Source organism: Berghia stephanieae, chromosome 6 (assembly GCF_034508935.2).
Source record: "Berghia stephanieae isolate SIO BIC M18660-M18661 chromosome 6, UCSD_Bste_1.3, whole genome shotgun sequence".
Classification (NCBI taxonomy): domain Eukaryota; kingdom Metazoa; phylum Mollusca; class Gastropoda; order Nudibranchia; family Aeolidiidae; genus Berghia; species Berghia stephanieae.
The window spans coordinates 32,978,841-32,996,449 of NC_088365.1; the positions used below are offsets into that span (position 1 = coordinate 32,978,841).

Consider the following 17,609-nt stretch of genomic DNA (forward strand, 5'->3'; position numbering starts at 1 on the left):
ATGAATAGATAAAAAATAGTTAAATGGAATAAGAGCTTCAATTTAATTAGCGAAGACAGATAATGTGGAAGTTTCGGGTTTCCCCCTTTGTCAACAAAACACGATGAATGAATCCCTAAAAACGAATGAGAGATGAGAGTGTGGCGTTGTTAAGATGAATCGTTCACTTTAACGCCTTTCTCTCATCTCTCATTGTGTTTTGTTGACAAAGGGTAAATCTGAAACGTACGTTCATATAATTATGTCCTCCTTAATTAAATTGAAGCGTTCATTCCATTTGACTATTATTATCAAAATAAAGTGAACATTGTGTTTTATTCAATAGTTCAACCAATTGGATTATTAGTTTCCTTGAGGACTATGATTGATGCTATGCGTTGAGGTAAAATACTCCCAATATCCGCAAATCGGGTGTATGTACCAACCCAAAAAAGTAGGTGTTACCTTGTACGTTTATAGTCTGATTGAAATAATTTAGTGAGAACTAATCACCAAATTGACTGTCTAAAAACAATAACATAGTGACGTCAATTTCGTTCCTTTTACACGAGAACTCATTTTTTCACTCTCTTTTCGTGATCATTGCCTTGTATTGTACTGTGCAACAACTTCATTCGCACCAGCCGATATAATCGGCCCTCCAGCTTACGATGTGAATGCTAAGCTGTGTGTGCGATGCTTGACACTTGGTACTTATTCAACGAGTCACTTGTAAATGGTGCGGCATTGTAGTCTTGTCTGACTCTCGCCTTCAGACCTATCGATGCTGTGCGTTTAGCTAAAATACTCACAACATCCGGATATAACGTACCAACACACAAAACTATGTGTACCATAAACGTTTACAGTCTGTTTGATATATAATTTAGCGGGAACAGCTCTTTTTTGTTGTTTATAGACAACCATTTTAATGATTTATTCTCACTAAATGATATCAATCAGACTAGAAACGTTCAATGGTTACACATAGCTTTGTGTGTGGGTTACGTTATATCCGGCTGGTGGATGTTGTGAGTATTTTAACTAAACGCACGGCAACAATAGGTCTCTGGTTTAAAGTCTCGATGAGGGCGGCGCAATGTTGAGTCTTTGGAAACATTTTTTGTTCACATTCCTTTACCATACTCATGTGTAAAAAGAGTACCTGACCGAAAACACGGTTGTCTCTGCCCATATATATATATATATATATATATATATATATATATATATATATATATATATATATATATATATATATATATATATATATATATATATATATATATATATATATATAATATATATATATAATGTAAATTTTCACTCACATTTTTTTGCCGAGACGACTCGTTTCTGTGTTCCTTACACTTCCTCAGTCGGCATAATCCATTTGCAAATGGATTATGCCGACTGAGGAAGTGTAAGGAACACAGAAACGAGTCGTCTCGGCAAAAAAATGTGAGTGAAAATTTACATTATATATTAGCTCTAACCACCATTATCGAGCACTTTCGTACCTACAAGTACCCCCAACACTCATATATATATATATATATATATATATATATATATATATATATATATATATATATATATATATATATATATAATGTGATAACGCCTTGCCTTATACACGTGATAATATCCAGAGGAGGCAGACTGATATTTTGAATGTTATATTTTCCTTGAATTTTTTTTCTCTCTTTTTTTGTCTAGCTCTACTATAGTTACTCCAGTCGGCCATACTTGGGGCCCATTATAAAGTGCTTTGAGCACATTTTAGTGGATATTGCTCTTTATAAAATCTCTAATTTTGAAAAATAATTTGTGATAAATGTTTATAACTTATTATGACCGTGTCAAGTAAACTTGACAGTAGAAATGACAATAGATATGACTGTAGACGTGACAGTAGATAAACTTGGTGATATTATAATCCTTAATGAATTACGCTTAGTTTCGTTTCATATCGATCTCACGACCCTCGGATTGATGTGTCTAAACAACACCGATTGAAAAGCTGAGTATTGTCTATGTGATCTAATGGTATGACACTTGCCCCCGGACTGAAAGGTCCACGTTTCGTATCAAGCTCTGAGCGGCCCTTGGAAAAGGCTTTTTGTTCACATTCTCTCACCGAATTCAGGTGTAAAATGAGTACCTGACCGTTAACAGCGTTGACTTTGTTGGACAAAAATGTAATATCGCCTAATAGGCGTCATGTATCGTCCTACACTCATATGATGCTGTTGCTTGGGACCCGATGTAAAGCGCTTTGAGCACGTTTAGTGAATATTGCGCCATATCAATGCTCAATTTTTAAAAATATTTTTTTTCGATCTACCTGAAGTCGTGCCTTACGGTAGATCGTCTTATTTAAAAGGAAACAATCAGTTATTATTGTTTTTTAAAACCACACAAAGTTTAAAACTGTCGCAAGCGCCATAAAACCTAAAAAGCCAAATTAATAGCTTGGTTCATCTTGTTTAAACTTGAACTGAAATATTGATGTGATATTCAAAGAATATAATATATTTTTATGCAACATTATTATTATAATGATAAACAACTGTCTCGGAGTCTCTGTACGGCCCATAGACATTAAATGACTAAAATATAGGACTTGTCACAGGTCCGGGTTCAACTGAGTTGTATTTTTTCTCTCTCACCAACATGACTGAGTTGCTAGATGAATTAAATCTGGCGGGAAGCACTTTGTGATAGACTAGCGTCCATTACAAAGGGTAGCAAGCAAACCTCACAAGGTCCCAGGTTTGAGAGTTTTTGCCAAGATGAGAGTCATTTAAATCGATCGATATTTGAAGGACGAGTTTTCTGACCAAATTTTTAAATACTTGTCTTTCCAGAGTACAGCAGTTAGCTGGTTACACGGTACGGGATAAGTCGCCCGCTTGTTGATTAATTCTTTTCCCCAACCCAGTAGACGTCGATATAACTGCTAGCGTAAGTTCCAACAATGTTTCAGAATTTGTTCGATAATTCACACATTTTCTAAGTCAATATTAACATTTTACAATGCAGCATGAAACAAAAATTCAATATGGTCGATGTCACCAAAATCAGTGTGCAATGCTATATTCGAATGTAATTCTCGTTTCCTTTTTACTTCCATATGTAGCATAAATATGAGACCTTGAGCGTGACCGTTTTTGGTGATTTTTATGCTCATTCCTTAACTTTAGAGAGATTTTTTAAAAGCAGATTCTAGATGTAATTTTTTATCTAGTCCAAAGAATATAAAACCGTTATTTAAGTCCGCTGAAATCACGTCGATGTAATTATAAGTGTAAGTTTCAACAGTGATTCAGAATTTACTCGATAAATCATAGCTTTTCTAATGTGCAATTCATTTACTCGAATATATTTTTTTACTCCCATGTGCCCATGTGTAGCGTAAAGATAAGACTTTTAGCGAGATAGTTTTTGGTGATATTTCTATGCTCATTCCTTAACTTTAGAGAGATTTTTAAAAGTAGACTCTAGATGTAGTTATGAGATTAAATTGAAGAATTATTTCAGTGGAATAAAAGAAAAGTCAAAGACTCTTTGAATAAAGAGAATAGAAAACCGTTATTTAAGTCCGTTGAAATCACGTCGATGTAATTATAAGTGTAAGTTTCAACTTTGATTCAGAATTTACTCAATAAATCACAACTTTTCTAAGTCAGTATTGTAAAAGACTTTTACAATGCAGCAAGAAACAATAATTCAATATGGCCGACATCACCAAAACAATGTGCAATTCATTTTCTCGAATATTAATTTTTTTTACCATGTTTAGTATAAAGATAAGACTTTTAGCAAGATAGTTTTTGGTGATTTTTATGCTCATTCCTTAACTTCAGAGATATTTTTAAAAAGTAGATGCTTGATGAAGGAATGCGATTATAATATTTAACAATGATTGCAGCAGAATAGAAGAGTAATCAAGGAATATTTGAGTCTAGAGAATTTATAATGTCATAATTTAATCCCTTTGAGAAGGTAGTATAAACTATCCGGTCACTTGCCATTGTAAACATCACGGACTAATTATTTGTTCAATTTAATCGCTTGGTCGTGAAGTAAGGGAGATAATGCAATCATTTGTTCGGAGATCATAATTTAAATTCTCAGTTCTCTTCCTTGGATTAGCCAAAAAAAAAAAAAAAAAGAAAAAGAAAAAAAAAAAGAGGACTATTCAAAGAAACCAATCAAGACGATCAATGGATTTGATCTGGTAAAATATTGGAGTGAACAGAATATCGAACGTTCAGAATAAAATCCAAATTGTAAATTATTAGCTGATTTAAAAGTTCCCACTGTAAAGAGTGACTGTAGTTCTAATTAGGCCTACTGTTGAAAGAAAAACGGTTTTGTAATCTTGTTGATTTCCCGCTCTTATTCTTTTCCTCCTGTTCACCCCACCGTAACACCAGATTGACGTGTCGTGTCACATCTATAGACATAATCAACGATAGTCTTTGAAATACTCTTGAAAAAGAATATTTATTCTTATAACTATAGTATTACTATTATTATTATTATTATTATTATTATTATTATTATTATTATTATTATTATTATTATTATTATTATTATTATTATTATTATCATTATAATGCTGTGATCATTGGACTAGAATGACCGTTAAATGCATTTCCGCAATAAAGATGTTACGGTCATGAAATTATTATTGTTTCGCTCATAACCTGGAATGCTTCAATCAGGACAAAAACACATTATGAATTAAATATTTCCTTAATGCATAAGTTGTTGATTTCTTCTTGCATATTATATATACATATAAATATTTAATATAAATATATTATATATAATATAATATATATATATATATATATATATATATATATATATATATATATATATATATAATATATAATATATATATATATATATATATATATATATATATATATATATATATATATATATATACCATAATTCATAATTTAGTCTTTAAGTTCTATCGCCAACCACTGATTTACAGTGACATAACACTAGATTGAGGGCGTAGGTCCCAATAGATATAGAATCACATTCAATGACAATTCCAACCATATCCCCTCAACCAACCAACTATATATATATATATATATATATATATATAATATATATATATATATATATATATATATATATATATATATATAAATAAATTCAATTTGTCACATTCGTTAAGATTCAGTATACGTTTTTACTTATTCAGATTATTTATCTACATTGTTTCTTTCAGTTTAAAAACTGGGAGGGGTTCCCGACCTCCCATCATAATGGGCAGGGAGGCACTTACTGTGTCTTCTATACCCCTATATCTGTTTTCCAACATGTTTTCTGTCATTGTCTTAGAATGAGAGTACTCAGTTTTGTCCTGGTCCTGGCCGAGTATCCTGGTTGGGAAGGGAACAGTCAAATGTATAGTTAGAGTTTTGGGATATGATATTTTTCCTTGTAAATTATCTCTCTGTTATGTACTGTTTTCAAAAATATTTCTAACATATGATTTGTAAACATTTGAATGTATTGCTCTTAGTGGGATCTTGTGCTGGTGACTGGCTGAGACATTTAGCTGATTTCAAACTAAGTACCTTGGTAGTGTGCTCTTGGAATCTAAAGCTGTCCCCATTTTAAACTAATTCCCCTTTGTCTTACTTTTCTTGGATGCTTTAATTGTAATTTTAGAACTGTCTACTATCCCATTTTCTTCCTCTTTACTGGCGCTGAAATGACCTCAATGTGTTGTAAGAGCCGTAAAACCCCTAAAACAGTAACTAACAAACAAACATAATTCTGTTTTGTAAATCTTGGTTTGCTGCTAAAATAAGTTCTTATTGCTTTTGAGTTTGAGTGCGAACCTTCAATTTTTATATTTTTTAATGACATTTCGGGAAAATTCTGAAAGTAGTTAGCTTTAATTAAAGTTTTTCCCGCTACGAGTTTGGTTTATTAATTAAGCATCCGTCTCTTACAGTTCTGTAGTACTCCTAAAAAAGGCAACAAAAAAAAAAAAAATTAAAATTTTGGCGAGAAAACTACTCCTTCAAATTAAATCGATTGACCTAGATGACACTGATCTTGTCCAAAATTCTCCAAACTCGGACTTGAAGGAAGACCCGGGTTTGAGACTTTTTGATGAGATGAGAATCATTTTAACCGATATTTATTGAAGAAGTAGTTTTCTGGTCAAAGTTAAATTCTTCTTCCTTTTTTTGTGTGCAGCAATGTGGTCTTGTGGTATGACACTAGCTTTCGGATCGGTAGGTCCTGGGTTCCAGCCTCGCTCGGCGCATAGTTGAAGTCCTTGGAAAAAATTCTTTATTCACATTCTCTCACCATACTCAGGTGTAAAATGAGGACATGGCCGTTAACAGCGTTGCCTCTTTAGGAAAAATATAATATCGTCTAACAGGCGTCATGTCTAGTTCTATATGTTACATGTTGTTGTTGACCAGGGACCCTTTGTAAAGCGCTTTGAGCACGTTTAGTGATATTGCTCCATATAAATGCTCAAATTTAAAAGCTCAAAGCTCAAGTTTGTTTTTGTTCCTTCACATTTGATATTCGGGTTTATTTGAGGCTAAAGATCAAAGTAATCAAATGTCTAGATAATACAGTCATCGAAGCGACTGAGTGCACTTTTCTAAATTGTCAAAATGCAAATAATAATAATAATAATAATAATAATAATAATAATATATAATAATAATAATAATATATATATATATATATATATATATATATATATATATATATATATACATATATATATGATAAACAAAAAGTCGAATGAATAGTTAGAGTTTTGAAAGATGGTATTTATTGTCTTGTACCTAAATCATTTCTCTGTTATGCATTGTATTATGTTTTGTTTACATATCATATATGATTTGTAAACATTTGAGTGTGTTCCTCTTAGTGAGGACCTGTGCTTGTATCTGGATGAGTGTTTTAGGTGATCTCAAACTAAGTACTTTCATAATGTGCTCTTGGAATCTATCTCTGTTTCCTATTTGAACCAATTCCTCTTTGTTTCACCTTTTCTTAGGTGCTTTAATTGTAATTCTGGAAGTTTTTAATATCCCATTTTCTTCCTTTTTTTACTGGTGCTTAAATGACCTTAATATGTTGCAAGCGCAGTAAAACCCTTAAAGATAAAACAAACAAATACATTTCCATATTTTAGTCTTTAAGTTCTATCTTAAAATGGATGATTTACAGCAACATAACGCTAGATTGAGGGCGTGGTCCCTATAGATATAGTTTCACATTCATTGACAATGGATTTTAAACTTCCATTGAAAAGATTTCATTCCAGCATTTATTGTTTTCCATTTATGCTCGTGGTGTTGACTATTTATTTACTTTAAATAACGGTGATTAATATGTAACAGAAATATACGTTACGGCCTTTTTGCTAAGAACTTACTTTATTATAAAATCTAATTGTTCATTTTTTATTAATGTGGTTTTTACAACTTCTCATTAACTAAATTTCTTTCAAACTTCCACACGATTATTGTTATTATTATTATTATTATTTTATTATTATTATTATTATTATTATTATTATTAATTATTATTATTATTATTATTATTATTATTATTATTATTATTATTATTATTATTATTATTATTATTATTATTATTATTATTATTATTATTATTATTATTATTATTATTATTATTATTATTTTATTATTATTATTATTATTATTATTATTATTATTATTATTATTATTATTATTATTATTATTAATTATTATATTATTATTATTATTAATTATTAATATATTATTATTATTATTATTATTATTATTATTATTATTATTATTATTATTATATTTATTATACTATATTCATGATATGATCATATATAGCACGGTGCAATCCATCATGTTTATATCTTCCACCTAACTTTTAAGATAAACTATGAATAATATTGAAAAAATTATAAATTATATATTTATTTAATTTAAACAGGTATTTGTTCGTTGTCATTAAATTAGCTAATTATTCTAATTAGGGTCTTTTGTCCTCCCGCAGTGGGCTGGGAGGCACTTGCTGTGTCTTCTATCCCCATATATGTTTTCCAACTTGATTTCTGTTTTTCTCTGGGAAAAAAGATTACTTGGTTTTGTCCTGGTCCTGGTCGTAATCTTTGGCGGAGAGGAAAACAGTCAAATATGTTATAATTTGAGAAGATGATTTTTTCCCTTGTGAATCACACCTCTGTTGTATATTGTTGTATTTTTTTATGAACATGTGAGTGTGTTCCTCATAGTGGGGGACCTGTACTTATGTTTGGATGAAACTTTTATGTGATCTCAAACTAAGAACACTGATAGTGTGCTCTTGGAATCTACTTCTGTTCCCTTTGGAGGCAGCGTGGCTCAGCGGTACGGTCTTAGCTTCGTACCAGACAAGTACAGAGTTCGATCACCCGCCGCTGCGCTGTGTGGCCTTGAGCAAGTCACCTCGCCCTAGCTCAAATTGCGGCGCTGCACAGCGGCTGACGCCTGGGTTATTCCAGTCTTCCCTTAGAACAGACCCAAGAGACAAATTTCCCCTATGGGATGAATAAAAGGAATTTTTATAAAAATTTATTTATCTTGAATCATTCTCCTTTATTTCACTTTTTATCGTTTGCTTTGGATTGTAGATTTTTGACAATCACATTTTCTTCCTTTTTACCAGCACTGAAATTATATGGATGACGCCATAAGCGCCTTAAAAACTCCTAAAAACAAAACAAAACAAAACAAAACAAAACAAAAAACAAACAAAAGAACCCCCCCCCCCCCCAACCAAAAAAAATAAATAAAACAGCCAAAAAATTAAAGAAACAAAACAAAACGAATCATCATTCTAATTCTAACTAAACTGGTTGACAATTAGACGTTCAATTTCTAAGACAAACAATTGTATTCAGTAGCCTGATGTCACGCCGCCCGGCAACGGCGGCCATCTTGGTTCTAAACAAAGAAAATCATTACTTTTTATTCTTCATGCTGGCTAAAACTTTTCATATGCCTTGTGATCAGAATGTGTAAAATTCAAAGGCTAGCACTATTCAGTATCTGATACTGAATAGTGGTTTTGCACTATTCAGTATCAGATACTGAATAGCGGTTTTGCACTATTCAGTATCTGACACTGAATAGTGGTTTTGCACTATAATACGGTGTTTTTTTTTCCGTAACCTGACAAAGTTATGGGAAGAGTGCAGCTGTGGGAGTGACTATGGGACTCAGAGAAGTGTACATCAGTGGGGAGTGAACCTGGGACTGGGTTTCGGCGGGTTTCGTAATAAAAAGCAATTACTTTTTTACGAAACCTGACGACACCTGGCAATATCCGACAAAGTTATGGGAGGTAGGCAGCAGCGTGTGTGTGTGTGCGTGTGTGTGTTGGGGGGGGGGGGGGGGAGAGGAGGGGATGAACCTGAGATTCAGGGAAGTGTACACCAGTGGGAGTGAACCTGGGACTCTGGGTTTTGTAAAAAAGCAATAACAAAATAGGGGGGGGGGATTACTTTTTTTACGAAACCCGACAATATGCGGCAAAATTGTGGAAAGTAGGCAAAGCGTGGGAGTGAACCTGAGACTCAGTGAAGTGTACACCAGTGGGGAGTGAACCTGAGACTATGGTTTTCGGCGGGATTCAGCTAGTTTCATAAAGAAGCAATTACTTTTTTACGAAACCCGACAAAACCTGGCAATATCCGAGAAAGTTATGGGTAGTAGGCAACAGTGGGGAGTGAACCTGAGATTCAGGGAAGTGTACACCAGTGGGGAGTGAACCTGTGACTGGGTTTCGGCGGGTTTTGAAAAAAAAAAAGCAATTACTTTTTGTTTACGAAATGCGCCATCTCCAACAAAATCGGGCAAAGTTATGGAAAGTAGGCAAATAATGGGGAGTGACCTGAGACTAAGGGAAGTGTACACCAGTGGGGAGTGAACCTGAGACTCTGGTTTTCGGTGGATTTCAGCGAGTTTCACATAAAAGCAATTACTTTTTTACGAAACCCGACGAAAACCTGGCAATATCCGACAAAGTTATGGGAAGTAGGCAACAGTGGGGAGTGAACCTGAGATTCATGGAAGTGTACACCAGTGGGGAGTGAACCTGAGATTCATGGAAGTGTACACCAGTGGGGAGTGAACCTGAGACTCTGGTTTTCGGTGGATTTCAGCGAGTTTCACATAAAAGCAATTACTTTTTTACGAAACCCGACGAAAACCTGGCAATATCCGAGAAAGTTATGGGAAGTAGGCAACAGTGGGGAGTGAACCTGAGACTCAGGGAAGTGTACACCAGTGGGGAGTGAACCTGAGACTCTGGTTTTCGGCGGGTTTCAGCGAGTTTCACATAAAAGCAATTACTTTTTTACAAAACCCGACTAAACCTGGCAATATCCGACAAAGTTATTGAAGTAGGCAACAGTGGGAGTGATCCTGAGAATCAGGGAAGTGTACACTTGTGGGAATTGAACCTGGGACTCTGGATTTTGTAAAAAAGCAATACCAAGGGGGAGGGGAATTACTTTTTTACGAAACCCGCCAAAAGCCGACAAAGTTATGGGAAGCAGGCAGCAGTGGGGAGTGAATCTAGGATTTGGACACCGATGAGGATTGAACCCGGGACTGCGAGAGGCTGATACCAGTGGACAGTGAGCTCAGAATGTACTTTTATTTCGAAACCTACCGAAATTGTCAAAAGTTATGGGAAGTGGGCACCATTGGGCAATGAACCGGGACTCCGGGAAGTGCACACCGGTTGGGAGTGAACCTGGGACTGTGAAAAGAGGAAATCAGTGGAAATGAACCTGGGACTATGGAAGATGGATACCAGTGGGAAATGAAGCCGAACTATGGGAGTTGGGTACCAGACGAGAATGAAGCAATTACTTTTTTACGAAACCCGCCAAAACCCGCGAAAAACCATAGTCTCGGGTTCACTCCCCCACTGTTACTTTCTTTCCATAACTTTGTCGGATATTGGCGGGTTTCGTAAAAAAGTAATTGCTTTTTTTAAAAACGAAACCCAGTCCCAGGTTCACTCCCCAATGGTGTACACTTCCCTGAGTCCCAGGTTCACTCCCCACTGCTGCCTACTTCCCATAACTTTGTAGGGTTTTTGCGTGTTTTGGCAGGTTTCGTAAAAAAGAAACATCCATAAAAATACCACGTGTATTCAGTAAATAGATGTCAATTGTAGTCTAATATTCAGTATCTATTTAAATTATTATTATTATTATTATTTTTATTATTATTATTATTATCATTATTATTATTATTATTATTATTATTATTATTATTATTATTATTATTATTATTATTATTATTATTATTATTGTATTATTATTATTATTATTATTATTATTATATTATCATTATTATTACTATTATTATTATTATTATTATTATTATTATTATTATTATTATTATTATCATTATCATTATCATTATTATTATTATTATTATTATTATTATTATTATTATTATTATTATTATTATTATTATTATTATTATTATTATTATTGTCATGTAAATTTCAATATAATACGGCAAGTAATTCTCGGAAGTACATCGCTCAATTAAAAATGAATTTATAATGAATCGGGTTTGTCTTAGATGACAAAACAAACAAACAAACAACAACAACAAGGAGAACAACAACAACAGAAAAAAGCAAGATTTTAAAAAGTAATAAACAATAGAAGAGCACAATAATGGAAAACAACAACGCGATGATAACACATACAAGATATTTGTAATAAATCGATAACTGATTAAATTACTCCAACTACTTGATTAAAAAAAAATCATAACCATAATCATAATAATGACGGTGATGACGATTACAACAACAACGATAATAATAATAGTAAGTAAGTAAGTAATAATAATAATAATAATAATAATAATAATAATAATAATAATAATAATAATAATAATAATAATAATAATAAAAGAACAATAGTATATTATCAACATTAAAGTATATTTCAAGCAAATAAAATTATTATAACAAAAGTTTACAAAATATAAATAGACAGAAGGAATTTTTAAAAATATTGGGAAAAAAAAAAAAAAAGTTACCCTTACCGGGATTTGAACTCTCGAACCTTAAGCTCAGAGTCAAACAGCTTATATCCACCATGCCATGGTGTCACTGAACTTTTAGAGACATTTAATCATGTCTATTCAGACATTAAAAAATTTATTTGACTGCCTCTCTTATTTTGATATTTTGAACTATGTTAATTGCACGATAGCAGAAGTTTAAAAATTTCGATCAAAATATTTTTACAACTTTGAATCGGGCTGTCAGTTACTGCACGTGTTCAATCTGGAAGTAGGTCAGCAGTTCAACCGAGATTGTCGCACTTTTCACTCTCTCTATAAAAAAGAGTTCCTTATGGATACTGAATAGTGGCAAAGCACTATTCAGTATCTGATACTGAATAACCACTTCCAAATTCAAAACATGATCAAATGTTTTGGGGTTTTTTTTCCTCTGGATACGCTTTTATGCTCGCCGGAGAAATATTTCATACGGGCGTCCGCCATTGTTCCGATATTTTAGAGCCAGTGTTACTAAGTTACCATGCGTCATTCGGAAGGAAGTGACGTTACGACTGTTGAAGAGTATTAGTACCAGTGGAGTTCTCCTATTTGGGCAGGGTTATGTCAGTCAGTTCTATCTTGATTTCGTCTAATCCCATATCCCTGTCATATCGTTCTCTCATCTAGATTTTGCCTTGGTTCTGTCCTGGGTCTCTTCTCGGGATGTAGACAGCCAGAGTTAGAAGTACGTTTTGTAAGGGAGGTTTCATTTTTTCCTTGTGAATCATCTCTCTGTTATACATTGTATTATGTTTTATTTACATAATATTATATATTATTTGTAAACATTTGAGTGTTTTCCTCTTAGTGGGGACCTGTGGGGGCTTGTGTCTGGATGAGACTTTTAGGTGATCTCAAGCTAAGTACTTTAATAGTGTGCTCTTGGAATCTACATCTATTTCCTATTTGAACCAATTCCCCTTGTCTTACCTTTTCTTGGGTGCTTTCATTGTAATTCTAGAACTTTTTACTTACCCATTTTCTTCCTTTTTACTGGCGCTGATATGACCTTAATGTGTTGCAAGCGCCGTAAAACCCTTAAAAACAAACAAACAAACATCTATCTTTATATTTAACTAAAATGGATGAAACATTGTGAAGAACATTTAGCATGGTAAAACCCTTGGAAATGACCATACTAACATATGAATTATAATACGTACCGAATGACTGCCGGATGGAGGGGAAAAGATGGGAAAGGGGATGGGGAAGGCGGTGGAAAGCTGACAATCAACAATTTGAAAATTGACACAGAAAAGAAACAGATGTCGATGAATAGAGAAGACTTGTAGAGAGTAGAGCTAAATTATAGAGTAGAAAGAAACAGTATAGGTAAGAGGTAACAGGTATAATCTGTTTGTGTAACCACCTGAGTGTAGGTATAGTAGTGCGATCTTAATGATATCAGTATTTTGGCGGGCTGAGGGTAACCTCACCTAGACGCTCTTGAAATAAGCTTCCAATATCCTGTTTTCCTAAAACAAGGATCTGAAAAATTGTGTATCAATTATGAAAGAGTGGCCGACAAAGCAATAGAGAAAATTACAAGAAAAAAAAAAAAACATCCCAAAAATTAGCATCCCTAGTCGAGGCATATATATATATGTGTGTGTGTGTGTGTGTGTTTTCTTTCTTGCATTAAATGGAATGTTTCATACACACTTTATCCAGACCTTTATCTACTTTTCTTTTACTGCAACAAGAATGACCTAAAAGCGTCACAAGCGTTTAAAGTAAAAATAAAATGTAAATATTCTTCTCTTCCCATATTTTTCAGTCAACAGCACTTTATACAGTCTATTGATTTGTGAATATGCACATATTTAGTCTTTGGCATTCCAAGTTTTCCACAATGATTAAAGTCTTTCACAATGTTAAATTTATTTCCCAAAAGGCCATTTGGCGTCGGAAGCAAAGCTGGTCAGAGTCTCGTCTGAGCGTAACTTAAGATTGATAAACGCAACAATTTGGCCCCGACGTTGTTTTATTTCTTGTATTTGTTTGACTCGGATGAAAATGATGGCCTGGCCATAAGCGGAGACGGGTGTTGTAAAAGTGTTGGTAACTATCTCACATGTAGTCTGCCCGATGAATGAATAAATCACTTCACTGCCTTGAGCTTGAGGACTTAAAAAGAAATACGTAGAGAAATATACTTTTTTCTCTTAAATGTATAATATGTAAAATGAAATATAATTTCGTACGCAATAGCAATCGTGACATATAATTTGTATTTATGTACTAACACATTTAAAATATTCATAATATTATATCACTGATCATAGAGCTTGAGTAGAGTGAGATCATAATATGTGCGCTCAATGTTGCTCGACTTTGTGTCAAAAATCAGGTCATATCAATCTGACAAACGACGTAACACAATGATAAATCATTAAATATTCTTTGAGACTCTGAGACGATACGGTTGAACCAAAGTTGGTGCCTCTGTAACAGTTCTTTAGGTGAATGGATTAGAAATGATCTCAAATACGGATGGAATTGAACACAAGCTATAAAGGGGTAAACATTCACAATAGAACAAACTCGTTATTTCTAAAAAATAAGAAAGAAAAAGCTCAGTTGTAAGTCATTCGCCACACAAGTAAAGAGACCGGCTACGGATGAAGCAAATGTTTTTTGTGGCCCCTCAGTCTACTCAGAGTTGATTGGGTAACTTCGTCCGTTCAATCTGGCAGACAATACTTTGCGATAGATATAGTCCAGCGTCTTTTCTAAGAAGCAAGTGTTAATGCACGTTTAACAGTACAGAAACCTGAATAAATTCGGGCAGACTATCCTTTTATACTAAAGACAACGAAAGCTATGGAATTCATTCATTCAAAATAGCAGACACAACAGGTATACATAACAACACATCTATTCTAATAACCCCCCCCCCCCCCTTCCCAACAATATCGTTAAAAATCGGAAATTTTCTTATCAATGAAATGTTCTTGAATCATTAACAGTTTCGTACGCGCGTTGTGTACACAAATATTTACCTTACATCTCGTCACATCTTGAACACATTTGACTGACTTATCCAGTATCATCCTCTTTACCATCCAAAATATTTAATTTGTTATCATTAATAGTTTTTAATCTAGGTGTTCTAAGTACTCAGTTTACGTCGTTTTTAACCCATCCTATATTTTATACCAAAATTACTTCCCATGCCGCCGGCCTCTGGCAATATAATAAATTGGCCAGAAAGCGTTGAATTCAAATAAGAATGAATAAAATCAAAATGACATTCAACCTTCCAAAAACTCTTCTATGAAGGTTTGAGATGTTCAGAAATGTTGAGCGTAATTTTAACCAGTTAACTGCCATCCCCTGGGAAAAAAAAATCATGTTTTCAAAAATTTGACCAGAAAACTCTTCCTTCAAATATCGATCGATTTAAACTATCTTCATCTTGGCAAAAATGATCAAACCAGGGAATTCGCGATTAACTGGTTAATCTAATTGATATTTGAAGTAAAAATAAAAATTTTAAAAACTCTTTTTCAGAGAATCGCAGTATGCCCTGTACAATATTACACATTTGAACTTAACATTCAAATAATTCATTTAAACTGAGTGTCAAAGACGTGTACGTAAGGGATTACAGGTTCTAAAAACAAATGTTTTTTTTTTGTTTTTTTTTAAATTTCCTCTGACAACTAAGTTGTTAAAAGCTTATTGTAAATCAAGAATTCAAACATACAAATCGAACAGGAGAAAGAAAAAAAAAAAAGAGAGAGAGAGAGAGAGAGAGAGAAGAGAGAGAGAGAGAGAGAGAGAGAGAGAGAGAGAGAGAGAGAGAGAGAGAGAGAGAGAGAGAGAGAGAGAGACGCCAAATTGAAAAAAAAAAATGCATTTTGTCAGTATAATGTTAGTATTGTGACAATGGTCAACTATTTCTCTCGTTCTGTCTAGATGAATATTCAATTCTGACCCCCTCCCCCACCCCATGGTTTAAAGTGGCATTGTCTTTGCTTGTACAAAATAAATATAGTGTTGCCACCTCCTTATTGTGTTCTCTGTATTGTAATCTGTCATCTGATTTTCAAAATCTTTTCCAGCATTGTATGTATCATGTATGTATGTCCCGTCCTACGTGTTTAGTGTTGCTGTTGACCAGGGACCCCTTGTAAAGCGCTTTGAGCACATTTAGTGGATATTGCTCTATATAAAGCTCATTAAAAAAATCATATTATGGAAGCGTCTTTTATACGTTTGATTGGGCATTAAAAATTGATTGCATGACATTGAATAACAAAACGCTATGACTTTTCAGCCAGTGTTATTATTAATACAAAAATGAGTTTGAAAACGTTATTCTTTTATTCGGGATTAAAAAATGACCTAGCGATTTTTTCGTAAGATTCATAGAATGATTTTAATCCTCGTTGACAAAACTTAAGCGAAATTGAGCGTGGCCAGTGCTCAAGTGGGGAATAATAATCGCAAAATTTGACTCCGCTTTTTGTATATCAGATCATGAATAGATACACTTTACACGGTTAGATCCATGTGTGAATAAGTATCTGACTAGAGCTGCTTGTAACAGATTATTTCATATATGACCTGCTTTGATGATAAAAGAAGCATTTTGATGTATTTTAGTCATTGTAGTAGAAATATAAAGATATATAATAATTCATAATAAATATAAAACTGTATTAGGAAGTATAAAGATTTTGATCGTGTATTTCATCACGTATACCTTCTACCCGATAACTGAAATTGGATGGCCGTGATGTCATATTTTTTCCAACCCAAAATTCAATTTTTAGATTGTAGACAGCACTTGTGCTAGTCTCTGTGGAGTTTTATCTTTTTGCACCCAGCCAAGAGGTCACTAGGCTATGTCTATTTTTAAGCGTAAAAAAGTTAACCCCAGCTGCATTCTCTCTCTCTCTCTCTCTCTCTCTCTCTCTCTCTCTCCTCTCACTCTCTATATATATCTATCTCTCTCTCTCTCTCTCTCTCTCTACCTCTCTCTCTCTTTCTCTCTCTCACTCTCAGTCTCTCTTGCTCTTTTCTCAAGGTCTTCCCCCCCCCCCTCTCTCTCTCTCTCTCTCTCTATCACGCTCTCTCCCTCGTTCTCTCTCTCTCACCCTCACTCCCTCTTGCTCTCTTTCTCTAGGCATTTCTCTCTCTTTCTCTCTCTCACTCTCTCTCTCACTCTCTCTCTCACTCTCTCTCTCACTCTCTCTCTCTCTCACACACACACACACACACACCATCACCTTCATATCCCATTCACTCTACTCATACGTTGATATACACCTTTTATTTTCATTTTCGCTTTAGTCACTCGTAGTTTAAGACGAGCCAAACTTGTTCTAATGTTTTGAAAGTGAAAAAGACCCCCCCCCCCCCCCAATATGAAAAATAATTATCATGATTAAGAATGGAGACAAGTTGAGAATTATCTTTATTCATCGATATCTAAAGGAAAATATTTCTGTCTAAAATTAAAAAAAGGCA

The 17,609-nt window shown here is 33.7% G+C and overlaps 2 protein-coding genes across 3 annotated transcripts in view; one reads left to right on the top strand and one right to left on the bottom strand.

Annotated features, from left to right (window-relative positions):
* Window positions 1-1,164, top strand: part of LOC144974901 (uncharacterized) — a 38,962-nt gene extending 37,798 nt beyond the window's left edge. For both annotated transcript variants that reach the window (XM_078918372.1, XM_078918374.1), the window contains exon 5: window positions 1-1,164. This exon is cut by the window's left edge and continues 519 nt beyond it. The gene's annotated coding sequence lies outside the window, so the exon portion shown is untranslated.
* The window catches only part of LOC144974902 (uncharacterized), a 251,977-nt gene that overhangs the window by 84,285 nt on the left and 150,083 nt on the right, over window positions 1-17,609 (bottom strand). The gene's annotated exons all lie outside the window — the stretch shown is intronic.